Source organism: Bubalus kerabau, chromosome 3 (assembly GCF_029407905.1).
Source record: "Bubalus kerabau isolate K-KA32 ecotype Philippines breed swamp buffalo chromosome 3, PCC_UOA_SB_1v2, whole genome shotgun sequence".
Lineage (NCBI taxonomy): Eukaryota > Metazoa > Chordata > Mammalia > Artiodactyla > Bovidae > Bubalus > Bubalus kerabau.
Window position 1 is genome coordinate 105,199,456 of NC_073626.1, and position 13,275 is coordinate 105,212,730.

At 35.4% G+C, this 13,275-nt stretch overlaps 1 long non-coding RNA gene across 21 annotated transcripts in view; it reads right to left on the reverse strand.

The window, feature by feature from the left end:
- Window positions 1-13,275, reverse strand: part of LOC129646466 (uncharacterized) — a 367,507-nt gene that overhangs the window by 148,604 nt on the left and 205,628 nt on the right. For 16 of the 21 annotated variants that reach the window (XR_008711951.1, XR_008711953.1, XR_008711945.1 and 13 more), the window contains exon 5: window positions 3,747-3,867. The exons of 4 other annotated variants lie outside the window; for them this stretch is intronic. This is a non-coding gene — a long non-coding RNA (uncharacterized LOC129646466). The remainder of the gene's footprint in view (window positions 1-3,746; window positions 3,868-13,275) is intronic. One more of the 21 variants, XR_008711950.1, reaches the window with a different exon arrangement.

The window sequence follows — 13,275 nt, forward strand, 5'->3', positions numbered from 1 at the left end:
CTTTGCTATGTAAGAGGAAATGCTCAATACTTTCAGGTGGTGAATGTTTTTCAATTAAATCTAGATATCCAGATATTATATTCAATCACACAACTTTTAAATGTTAGAAACTAACTTTAAAATATTTTATATATTATGTAAGCCAAATATATCATTGGTATCAGTTTGCAATTTGTATTATAAAATATAATAAATAATGTTAAGGATCTCCTAATTCAAGAAAAAGCTGGAAAAATGACTGTTTCTTTCAGCACATATTATATTCCTTTGTATGGAAAGCCATGCGATATTTAGAAATAAATCAGGTGTCATTTAGAGGTTTGCTCTTCAATGCTTACAGCATTTGACAAAGTCTGGGTTATGGTCCTTAATCATAGAATTTGTTACACCTTTGATCACAAATACCTTTGAAGCCATTGAAGTGCGGTTCTGACATTTTTTTTAAAAAATCTTACAACAAAGTTTTTTATGCAACAAATTCCATCTTTGACTAAATGATTCAGCAGTTTCAGTTTCCTAAGCTTTTCACCTCCTAACTTTAAATATACTGATTCATAATTTTTATCAATTGGAAACCTGATCTAAAATATTTAATTTAGCAGCACTGTATCCAGAGGGTTTGATGTTTCTTTTATTTCTCCTCTGATATGCCATTTGTTCATAGTGTGTTTTGCTCTTAGCCATTATATGCAACAGTGATCTCTTGGGTTACTGTCAGGTGGCTTTGGTTGGGACAGCAAGACCTATGTGAAGCTATGAATGTCCATGCTATTAATAAGATATGTGGGAGTAAAAAAGTGCACACCTCACTCATTCCTTAATCACAAAGGTGGAAAATCTTCCTAAAATTTTACTTCTCCCTCCATCAGTTCCCTCTAACAAGTTGGAAAGAAACTGATAGACCTAGATATGAGTCATTGACCTTTTCACTCCTCAATCCTACTTTAACACGATCCTACAAGGGATAGGCTTTGAGGTCTTTGTCACATCTGTCATGCCATGCTCAGTCGTGCCTGACTCTTTGCAACCCAAAAGACTGTAGGCCACCAGGCTTCTCTGTCCATGAGATTTTTTAGATGCGAATACTGGAGTGAGTTGCCATACTCTCCTCTAGAGGATCTTCCTGACCCAGAGATCAAACCTGTGTCTCCTGCATCTCCTACATTGCAGGCAGATTCTTTACTGCTGAGGCACCATCAAGAAAGCCACACTTACTCTGTCCTTTGCAAATCCTTTTGTATAACAAAGCCAACATCTTTAGTGTGTGAATGATTTCATACACCATTTTTACTTCTAGAATGCATCTGAAGTGTGATTTAACCTGTTTGAGGGAGATGTTAAAGGATAATAGAGTTCTTTAGTAGGGTTTTAGGAGTTACATATTTTTAAGTGTAAATAAGTTTTCTTTGTAGGTCTTTCCACCCTAAATTATGTGAAAATTCAATCCCAAAATATAATGTAGAACCACCACAAAATCCCAACAGGTCTGCGAGAAATTATACCTTTGTACACATGCAAATGTGTGGTTTTGTCTATTAAAATTGTAAGGCACATGGAACTCATGTTCATATGGTAGTATAGAACTTAAAGTATCACAAAAACTCATAAATATCTTCAGAAACTTTGGCACAGCTTTTAGAATAATCTCAAGGATAGACAATGCCTGTTCTGTGTTTGTAGTTTTGATTTGCTTCAAAAACTAGCAATGTTTAGTAAATAAAATGAATAAACAAACTGGATCATATACTGGGTTACAACATAAAAGATGAAAATCCAATTTCTCCATATTACAAACATCCATAACTGCCATTATTATAACATGCAAAGAAAATATTATAAAATGGCAATTATACTCTAAAAGGTAGATAGGTTCCGAGTGTTGATGAATAATAATTATATGCCTATTTTCTAGACAGATTAGTAGCACCTTGGCTAGGAAATAATTTTACAAATTGAAATGTATTTTAAAGTCTGATATAGTTTAAAGTCAGATAAAACAGAGTTACTTATAAATCTTATCAGTGGCTTAAGGTTTGTGGTCTATGAATCATATTTACATGAATCACCTGACAATACTTGTTAAGAACATGAAGTCTTGGGCATCATGATGGGATTTTCATTCTTGCCATCACTAGGTAGTTTTCTTGAACAGAAAGAATTAAGGACTACTGGTTTCCATATCAAGAAATCATTATAATGAGTTCATCCATCTGCAATGGATGTCAGAAATTCTTCACAGCAAGACAGAATTTCACCATTAGCTTGTTTGTTGCATTGAGATGGTTCTCTTTGTTAACCATTATATTAGAGCCACTAGATTTTCTCTAAAAAATTACTTGACATATTTCCATTTACAGTGAAGTACCTATTTATATTAGCTAATGAATTCTGTATTTTTTCTGTGTATGTATATTACTTTCATACCCTATATCTTTCCAAAAAGAATGTCAGGTGGCCTGATAGAGTACAAATGATTATAAAACTAAATTATGGCAGTTAATTCCTTCTCTCTGAATGTTTAAGGAAAAAAAAATGTGTTCTATTATGCTTTACCTTCCTGGTTTTTTTAATCCTTTTTTGTATCTAGTTTGACAGGGACTTAAAGAATGTCTCTAACCTGCCCATCACTCTGGTTACAACAAAGGCAAAACCAGTAATTTTCCACTTCAGATATGTTCTTAAAGGGTATTTTATCTTCATACAAAAAATATTTTCTAAAATGAAGGCATTAATATTTCTATACTTGACCTTTTCTTGTTACAAAGAGAAAGGCAAATAATTTAATAACATTATTTGCTTATACCCCTTAAGGTTCAAATAACTAGTTATTATATAGGAACAGCTAGGTCTAATCTGCTTCAGAAGAAACATACTCTGTTAGTGTACAATAGCTAATATCAGATCACTAATAGATTTAACCTTGTAAGTTCATAGATATTTAAAAGTGTTATGGTTTGAAGGTCAACTTGTCTGTCTTACTGTAAAAGAAAGGCAAAGGAATGAATAAAAATTAGAAAGAATTAATTCTTCAAAAAGTTTTTACAAATCAAAACCCTGCAGTTTCACACTGAGAACAAAAGAAGCATATTAAATACCAAAGTTTATCAAGACAAATTAGGTCCCAGTTTCAAATTTTCTTTAATCTTTTGCATCTGAACGGTTTTTTTTGCCTCATGCTGTTTTCCCTAGTTAAATGTTAAAATGAATTCTAGCCAATACCATTGACTTCCTCCCTTAAAAATATTGAGACACATAATAAAAAATTAATTACTTCCCCTAATTTCCGTGTGATTCTTTAAAAAGATGTAAAATTCATTTAAAGTAAGTGGTGACTTTGTCTTTGAAGATCACGACAATTAACATGGATCAAAGCTTAGGTTCTGTAACGATGATAGCTTATTAGCATAATGAAATTAACTTAGAGACAAGAATCTTTAATAGGTACAACAAAAACGCTTTAATAATACTTGAAGAAAATTATGTATTTGCTAGAAGTACAACAGTTTCAGATTTTCTATCCAATTAATAAGTTGTTAATTAACTCCTTTTCCAAACAATGCGCACTTTAAGTTAACATCTGCCCACTGGAATATTCTATCTATTGTGTTTCATTTTTTTTGGAAGGATATTGAAGTTTTGCCAATGGTATTTTGAATTTTTTATTATTAAGAAAATTCAAGTTTACCCTTCCTAACCTTAGATCTAATATTTTCATCACTAAAATAAAAGAAGGCTTAATTTCATACCTTGAGAAGGGAATGAAGATATCAATATTGCATCTTGCAGGAGGTTTACACTTTAGGTCTTCACCATTTCAAGGGCAAAAATTTTATTGGACTCACTTGAAGTACCTATAAAATTTGACTTCTTGTATCAACCCAAGAAAAAAAAATAGAAAATAATATAAATAATTTTGATCTCAGTGTACATGCTTGAAATGACTTGGATTTAAGGATAACTAAAAGAATGCTTTATTTCCAGCTGCAAGTCTTAAAACTTATGCTTTATTCAAGGGCTACTAAAATATACTTTGTAATTTATGTTGCATTCATTCACTAAACCAATTTATTCTACATTATTATTTATTGAGTGTGCCAAGCACTATGAGCCTCCCGACATTAAAAAGAAGTGGAGTATGTTCTTACAGGTGGTTTTCCCCTATTGCTGTGTTACTATAATGATTTTCTCTTTTATGTCACAGCAGAAATGTGGATATTCTCTCCAGGTCCTTTTCCTCTACTATACATGATTTACCTTTCTGTGAAAAGAAGAGGAGCAAAAAGCAAAGGAGAAAAGGAAAGATATACCCATTTGAATGCAGAGTTCCAAAGAATAGAAAGGAGAGAGAAGAAAGCCTTCCTCAGTGATCAGTGCAAAGAAATAGAAGAAAAGAATAGAATGGGAGAGACTATAGATCTCTTCAACAAAATTAGAGATACCAAGGGAACATGTCACGCAACTGCTACTGCTGCTAAGTCACTTCAGTCGTGTCCGACTCTGTGCGACCCCATAGACGGCAGCCCACCAGGCTCCCCCATCCCTGGGATTCTCCAGGCAAGAACACTGGAGTGGGTTGCCATTTCCTTCTCCAATGCATGAAAGTGAAAGGTGAAAGTGAAGTCGCTTAGTCGTGTCTAACTCTTAGCGACCCCATGGACTGCAGCCCACCAGGCTCCTCCATCCATGGGATTTTCCAAGCAAGAGTACTGGAGTGGGGTGCCATTGCCTTCTCCATGTCATACAAAGATGGGCACAATAAAGGACAGAAATGGTATGGACCTAACAGAAGCAGAAGATATCAAGAAGAGGTAGCAAGAATACACAGAAGAACTGTACAAAAAAGATCTTCACGATCCAGATAATCACGATGGTATGATCACTCATCTAGAGCCAGACATCCTGGAATGCTAAGTCAAGTGGGCCTTAGGAAGCATCACTACGAACAAAGCTAGTAGAGGTGATGGAATTCCAGTTGAGCTATTTCCAATCCTAAAAGATGATGCTGTGAAAGTGCTGCACTCAATATGCCAGCAAATTTGGAAAACTCAGCAGTGGCCACAGGACTGGAAAAAGGTCAGTTTTCATTCCAAACCCAAAGAAAGCCAATACCAAAGAATGCTCAAACTACCACACAATTGCACTCATTTCACACGCTAGTAAAGTAATGCTCAAAATTCTTCAAGCCAGGCTTCAACAGTACGTGAACCGTGAACTTCCAGATGTGCAAGCTGGATTTAGAAAAGGCAGAGGAACCAGAGATGAAATTGCCAACATCTGCTGGATCATTGAAAAAGCAAGAGAGATCCTGAAAAACATTTATTTCTGCTTTATTGACTATGCCAAAGCCTTTTACTGTGTGGATCACAACAAACTGTGGAAAATTCTGAAAGAGATGGGAATACCAGGCCACCTGACCTGCCTCTTGAGTAATAAAATAAAATATTCTTAGGACTCAGGTACGGAGTGAAACTATCAGCTGATCAAAAAAAAAGGTGGGGAGGGGGAGGTTCATAGGCTTTGTTTTAATTAGCTCAAACCATGATTCAGTTTATTCTCAGGGCTAGAGTTGAAAGCATCTCAAAGTTTTGTCTCCATTGCATCATTGACCATCATAAGATTCCTAGTGTCCTGGTATTTCTCTCTGTATGCCTGTTATGGGCCCTATTTCTATATTTCTTGTATCAGTGTGTATCTGATAGGAAAGATGTAGGCAACCAGGGAACCTAATAATTAACAAGGGTTCTAGAACTAATGATGTGGACTGGGAGCAGCATAAAAGCTTTGGGATCAGAGCCTAGTCACAAATTTATAGATCCAGAGCAAAAAATACTTAGAAGAGTATTACCAATATATATAAACTGGAAAACACAGAATTCCAATGAGCAAGGGTTTTCTGGAGGTGAGAGTGTGGCGGTTTAATAACAAGAAATTCCTCCTTAAATTTTAATATAAAAAAAGTCATCCATATGTTGAATATTTGCTTTGGATTACACTCACTTGCATCAGGAAGGTTCAGTTCAGTTCAGTCACTCAGTCATGTCTGACTCTTTGCGACCTTATGAACTGTAGCATGCCAGGTCTACCTGTCCATCACCAACTTCCGGACTTTACCCAAACTCATTTCCATTGAGTCAGTGATGCCATCCAACCATCTCATCCTCTGACAACAGAGGCATCACTGACTAAATTCAGAAGGAGATGGGAATACCAGACCACCTGACCTGCCTTTTGATAAACCTATATGCAGGTCAGGAAGCAACAGTTAGAATTGGAGATGGGACAACAGACTGGTTTCAAATAGGAAAAGGAGTATGTCAAGGCTGTATAATGTTACCCTGCTTATTTAACTTATCAGAGTACATCATGAGAAACGCTGAACTGGAGGAAGCACAAGCTGGAATCAAGATTGCTGGGAGAAATATCAACAACCTCAGATATGTAGATGATAGCATCTTTATGGCAGAAAGTGAAGAACAATAAAGAGCCTCTTGATGAAAGTGAAAGAGGAGAGTGAAAAAGTTGGCTTAAAGCTCAACATTCAGAAAACTAAGATCATGGCATCCGGTCCCATCACTTCATGGCAAATAGATGGGAAAATAGTGAAAACAGTGGCTGACTTTATTTTTTTGGGCTCCAAAATCACTGCAGATGGTGACTGCAGCCATGAAATTAAAAGACGCTTACTCCTTGGAAGAAAAGTTATGACCAACCTAGATAGCATATTCAAAAGCAGAGACATTACTTTGTCCACAAAGGTCCATCTAGTCAAGGCTATGGTTTTTCCAGTGGTCATGTATGGATGTGAGAGTTGGAGTATAAAGAGAACTGAGCGCCGAAGAATTGGCGCTTTTGAACTGAGGTGTTGGAAAAGACTCTTGAGAGTCCCTTGGACTGCAAAGAAATCCAACCAGTCCATCTTAAAGCAGATCAGTGCTGGATGTTCATTGGAAGGACTGATGTTGAAGCTGATACTCCACCTGATGCGAAGGGCTGACTCATTTGAAAAGACCCTGATGCTGGGAAAGATTGAAGGCAGGAGGAGAAGGGAATGACAGAGGATGAGATGGTTGGATGGCATCACCAACTCAATGGACATGGGTTTGGGTAGACTCTGGCAGTGGTGATGGACAGGGAGGCTGGCGTGCTGTGGTTCATGGCATCTCAAAGAGTCAGACACAACTGATCTGAACTGAACTTGGAGGTATCTTATCATGCTGCTGCTGCTGCTAAGTCGCTTCAGTTGTGTCCAACTCTATGCGACCCCATAGATGGCAGCCCACCAGGCTCCCCCATCCCTGGGACTCTCCAGGCAAGAACACTGGAGTGGGTTGCCATTTCCTTCTCCAATGCATGGAAGTGAAAAGTGAAAGTGAAGTCGCTTAGTCGTGTCCGACTCTTAGCGACCCCATGGACTGCAGCCTACCAGGCTCCTCCATCCATGGGATTTTCCAGGCAAGAGTACTGGAGTGGGGTGCCATTGCCTTGGGGCATTGTTTAAAACAACAAAAAAGAAAAGTACACTGGGTCCTAAACTATACTAAAATGAAATGTTTGGAGACTGACTTCTCTTTACTTCTTGTCCTCCAGTCTCCCACCAGTAACTTTAATTAGCCAAGCTTCACTGCAAGCCCAGTGGACAGAGGAGGCTGGGAAAGGTAATATTTTGCAGAGATCAGTCACATTTTCATACAGCAGAGGAGGAGAAAGACACAAAATGGATATGAGAATGACTGGCACAATTTCATAATTAATAATTTCTTATTAACCACAAATATTAGATACAGGAGAACATTACTAAAATAGACTCTTCACTGCCTTTCTTACCAACTCTGTGATATTCTAACACCATTGCCATTCTGCTTGAGAATGGGGATATCGTTCTGAAATGCCTATGAGTTCATATCAGTTCTCTCAATTTTATATCCTTCAATTCATTCTTATGCTTTATAATATAAACCTTAGTTTGTTTATATTATATTATAGTATAGTTTATCACACAGACTCTTTGTGCTTTATGCCCATTTCACCTCCAGCACCTCCTTCTGGCCACCAAAATATACCCTCTTGCCCAACCTAAATCATTTAAAGTTTAGAACGTTTCAAGCTTTTGTAGACAACTATGTCTTATATGGGGCTTCCCTGGTGGACTGGTGGTAAAGAACCCGCCTGCCAATGCAGGAGACATTTTGGGTTCAATCCCAATGTTGGGAAGATCCTTTGCAGAAGGAAATGACAATGCATTCGAGTATTCTTCTCTGGGAAATCCCAGGGACAGAGGAGCCTCGCAGGCTGTAGTCCACTGGGTCATAAAAGAGTAGGGGCATGACTGAGCGACTGAACAACCACAGATGTTCCATATGGTTTCTTCTGCTTGCAATGCCAGTAACTTCTCACCATCCATCACCACTGTAGCTTTCATCATCTTTTTTTTCCCCAGTAGATTAACTCTTATAGTCTCAAAAACTTAATTTCCATGTGCGTCCTATGACTAGGGGCCTCTTTGTGCTTTGCTTGAGCTTTAGGTATAACTCTTTTGATACATTTCCCTGTGATAATTGTTTATATTTGATATCTAGTATCCCAGGCAGGATTTCAAATACATGAAAATTGAGGATTATACCTCCTTAATTTTGAACTAATGTCTCTCACATAGCAGGGAAACAATAAAATGTTGTTGAATTCGTGAATGAATGAATGAGTAATCTCTACTTTGACTACATTAGGTAACAGCATATTCATTTTATACATCCTGTAGTTATAAAGACATGCAAAATAAAGAAAAATTTCATTTTGTCATCTATCATGTCAATGAAAATTGCTCCTTAAAGATATGTTTAAACAGTAATTAAAATAGCTTGAAATGGACTCCTCTAAATAAAAATATATTTAGTCTTTTTTTCATTGAGCATTCTCTTTTAATGCAATCCTTTCCCTCTTTACATGAATGTTCTGCTTTTCACTTTCTAAGGTTTTACACAGTTGTCTCCTGGATTTGAATTTCCCTTGATGACCCTGTCATTTTAATATTGCTTTTCTTGTTTGTTTTCAGAATAATTTATGTTTCACACTTAATTTGCATGTTTATTTTTCTAATTTAATGAGATTTAACAAGAATATAGCTTCTTGGTCTTATATGACAAGTCAGCAGGAAAATGTACTGTACTTATTGGAGGTTGGAAAACAGTGATTTAAAAAAATATATTTTTTGGTTTTTTTGTGCAATTCCCTTTATCCTAAAAATCTTACTTTCTTTGAAACATATATCCTGGTAAATTGGCATAAGCCTGGTGGATATTCAATTTGGGTTTATAGAAAATAGTTAATCATACTTTCCCTCATGTTAAATACCTGTGATAAGAACAAATCTCAAATATTAAGGGATTATTAAAAATGAATTTTTAAACTTCTGGATTATATTTTATAAAATATTTAAGAGAACGTTGAGCTTGTTTCTATACTTTAATTAAACTTTTTGTTGCTGTTTCTGAAGAAAATTATAGATGCACATGGAGTTGTAAGTAATAATACACAGATTCTGTGTTTCGTTTACTCTGTTTTCCCCAGTGGTATCATCTTGCAGAACCATAGTACCATACCACAATCAGGATATTGACACTGATACAGCCAGCACATTTCTGTCACTGCCCAAACAACTCAAGTTTCTCTCTATAGTCTCAGTGCCTTCCTCATTCTTAAACTGTGGCAACCACTAGTCTATTTTCTATTTGTATAATTTTGTCATTTCAAGAAGGTTATGTATATGAGATCATTCAGTATGTAAGTTCTGGAGATTGGCATTTTTCACTGTGTAACTCTCTGGAGATTCACCCAAGTTGTTCTGTGTGTCAACGGTTCATTCCTTTGTAATTTCTGAGTAGTATTCCACATACCTAAGACTGTTTAGTCATTCATCCACTAAAGACCATCTTGGTTGTTTCCAGTATTTGGTTATTATGAATAAAAATGCTTTGGATATTTGTATAGAGGTTACTGTGTGAATATGAGCTTTTATTTCTCAGGGATAAATGCTCTGAAGTGCAATTACTGGGTTGTATGGTGTTTGCATGTTTAAATTCCTTATACTGAGAAACTTTTTTATAAAGTGCCTGAACAATTTTTCATTCTTGCCAGCAACATATGAGTGATCCAATTTCTCCTCATCTTTATGAGCATTTAGTTGTATGACTATTTTTTAACTTCAATCATTCTGGTAGATATGTGGTGATATCTTACATTTTTAATTTTCATTTCCTTAATGACCGGTTATGTTGAGCTTACTGAATGAACTTATTTGCCCCCTATATATCCTCTTCAGTGAAATGTATGATCAAGTCTTTTGCCTATTTTCTAATTGTATTGTTTGAGATTTTATGGTTAAACTTTCAGAGCTCTTTACATGTTCTAGATAGTATAGTTTGGTAGGATATATGATTTGTAAATATTTTCTCCAAGTCTGTAGCTTGTTTTCTCATTGTCTTAAAAGTATCTTTTGCAGAGCAAAAGTTTTTAATTTTGATGAAACACAATTAATTCAATTTTTCTTCTAAGCATCATGCTGTTAGATCCTAAATATTTTTCACCTATAATTTTTTCAAAAGTTTTATAATTTATGTTTACATTTAAGTCAATAATTCATTTTGAAGTAATTTTTATTTTAGATAATAGGTCTTGGTCAAGGTTATATTTTTGCCAATGATTGTTCAATTGCTCCAGCATATTTTGTTGAAAAGGCTATCCTTCCTCCATTAAATTGCTTTTGTATTTTTTAAAAATTCAGTTAAGCATACTTGTATGGATCTAATTATGGCTTCCTTATTGTATTCCATTGATCTATGTGTATGATCACCAATGCCACATAGTCTTGAATGCTTTAGCTATATATATATTATATTTTATATATATATAATTTAGCTATATATAATTCTTAAAATTGGGTAGACTGATTCCTCCCTTTTCACTCTTTTTATAAAGAATTGTGTTAACTATCCTGACCCCTTTGGCTTTTGTTGCAAATTTCACAATACTCTTCTCTGTATGTACAAAATAATTTGGCATTTTAATAACAATTGCAGTAAACCTACTTATAAATTTGAATATACTTGAAATCTCTACTATGTTGAGTCTTCCAATCCATGAACACAGTTTATCTATTTTTTTAGATCTTTGGTTTCTTACAGCAGTATGTTATATTTTTCAGCATATAAGTCCTATCCATACGGTTTTAGGTTCATACCTAAGTATTTCTCTTTTTTTGAACAAGTGTGCCATTATATTTTTACTTTTGGTGTCCGATGTGTTCACTGTCAGCATGTAGAAAGACAATTCCTTTTGGATGCTTGTTTTGTGTCCTGCAAACTTGTTGAACTCTCTTATTTTCTAGGAATTGTTAAGAAGAATCTTAGGAATTTTCTATGTAGACAATCATGTTATCTGCAAATAGAGTTTTATTTCTTCCTTTTCAAACTGTGTGCCATTTATTTTATTTCCTTTGCTAACCTTATTGCCCTGGCTAGGACTTCCAGAACTATGCTATAAAACACTGACAGCAGATATGCTTGCTTTGCTCCTGACTGCAGGGGGAAAGCATTCTAATTCTTCATCCTTAAATACCAACTGTAAGATTTTTTTAATAGGAGCTCTTTATCAAATTGAAAAAATTTCAATTCCTATTTTTCTTAGAGTTTTTCATGAATGGGTATTGAATTCTGTCAAATGTCTTTTCTGTATCAATGATATAATCATATCCTTTCTCTATTTTGGCCGGTTAATACAGTGGATTATATTTGTAGTTTTTTAATATTGAAGCAATCTCACATCACTGTAATAAACCCCACTTAGTCATGGCATATGATTATTTTTATATATTACCTAATTCTATTTGCTAACATAATATTAAAAATTTTTGTGTCTGGCCCATGAGGGATATCAGACCATAGTTTTCTTTTTCTTTATTGTCTTTATCTAGTCTTGGTATTAATATTAGTGCAATACTAGCTTAATAAAATAAAGAAGCATATATTCCATGTCTTCTCTTTTCTGAAAGAAACTGTATATAATTTATATTAATTCTTTTATAAAATTCAATGGAATTCCCCAGTGAAATGATTTAGGCCTGGGAATTTCTCCTTTATGAGTTTTAAAATTATGAGCTCAATTTTCTTAATAGTTGTCAGTTCAGTTCAGTTCAGTCACTCAGTCGTATCCGACTCTTTGCAACCCCATGAATCGCATCACGCCAGGCCTCCCTGACCATCACCAACTCCTGGAGTTCACTCAGACTCACGTCCATCGAGTCAGCAATGCCATCCAGCCATCTCATCCTCTGTTGTCCCCTTCTCCTCCTGCACCCAATCCCTCCCAGCATCAGAGTCTTTTCCAATGAGTCAACTCTTCACATGAGGTGGCCAAAGGACTGGAGTTTCAGCTTTAGCATCATTCCTTCCAAAGAAATCCCAGGCCTGATCTCCTTCAGAATGGACTGGTTGGATCTCCTTGCAGTCCAAGGCACTCTCAAGAGTCTTCTCTAACAACAGTCCAACTCTCACATCCATACATGACCACTAGAAAAACCATAGCCTTGACTAGATGGACCTTTGTTGGCAAAGTGATGTCTCTGCTTTTGAATATGCTATCTAGGTTGGTCATAACTTTTCTTCCAAGGAGTAAGCGTCTTTTAATTTCATGGCTGCAGTCACCATCTGCAGTGATTTTGGAGCCCCCAAAAATAAAGTCTGACACTGTTTCCCCATCTATTTCCCATGAAGTGATGGGACCAGATGCCATGTAGGACTACCCAAATTATCTATTTCACATTTGGTAATTTGTGGTAGTTTGTGCTTTCAAGAAATTGGTCTGTTTCATCTAAACTGCCAAATTTATCTGAGTAGATTTGTTATAAACATTGTACTATTTTTTCTTTTGATGTCTGTAGGGTCTGTAGTGAAATCCCTTGTTCATTAAAGATATTGGTAAATTTTGTCTTTTTTCTTTGTCAGTTGGTAAATTTTATTGATCTTTGCAAAAAAAAAAAGTTTTTACTTCATTGTTTTTCTCCTTTCTGTTCATTTATTTCTGCTCTTATTTTTATTATTTCCTTCTATCTGGTTGCTATAATTATGTTTGATCTTTTTCTTAAGTAGGAGATGAAATTATTGATTTGAAACTTTACTTCTTTTCTCATGTAAGTATTTAGTGCTAGAAATTTCCCTCTCATTACTGGTTTAGCCGTGTCACGTAAATGCTTGGCATATTATATTTTCATTTTTATTCAGTTTG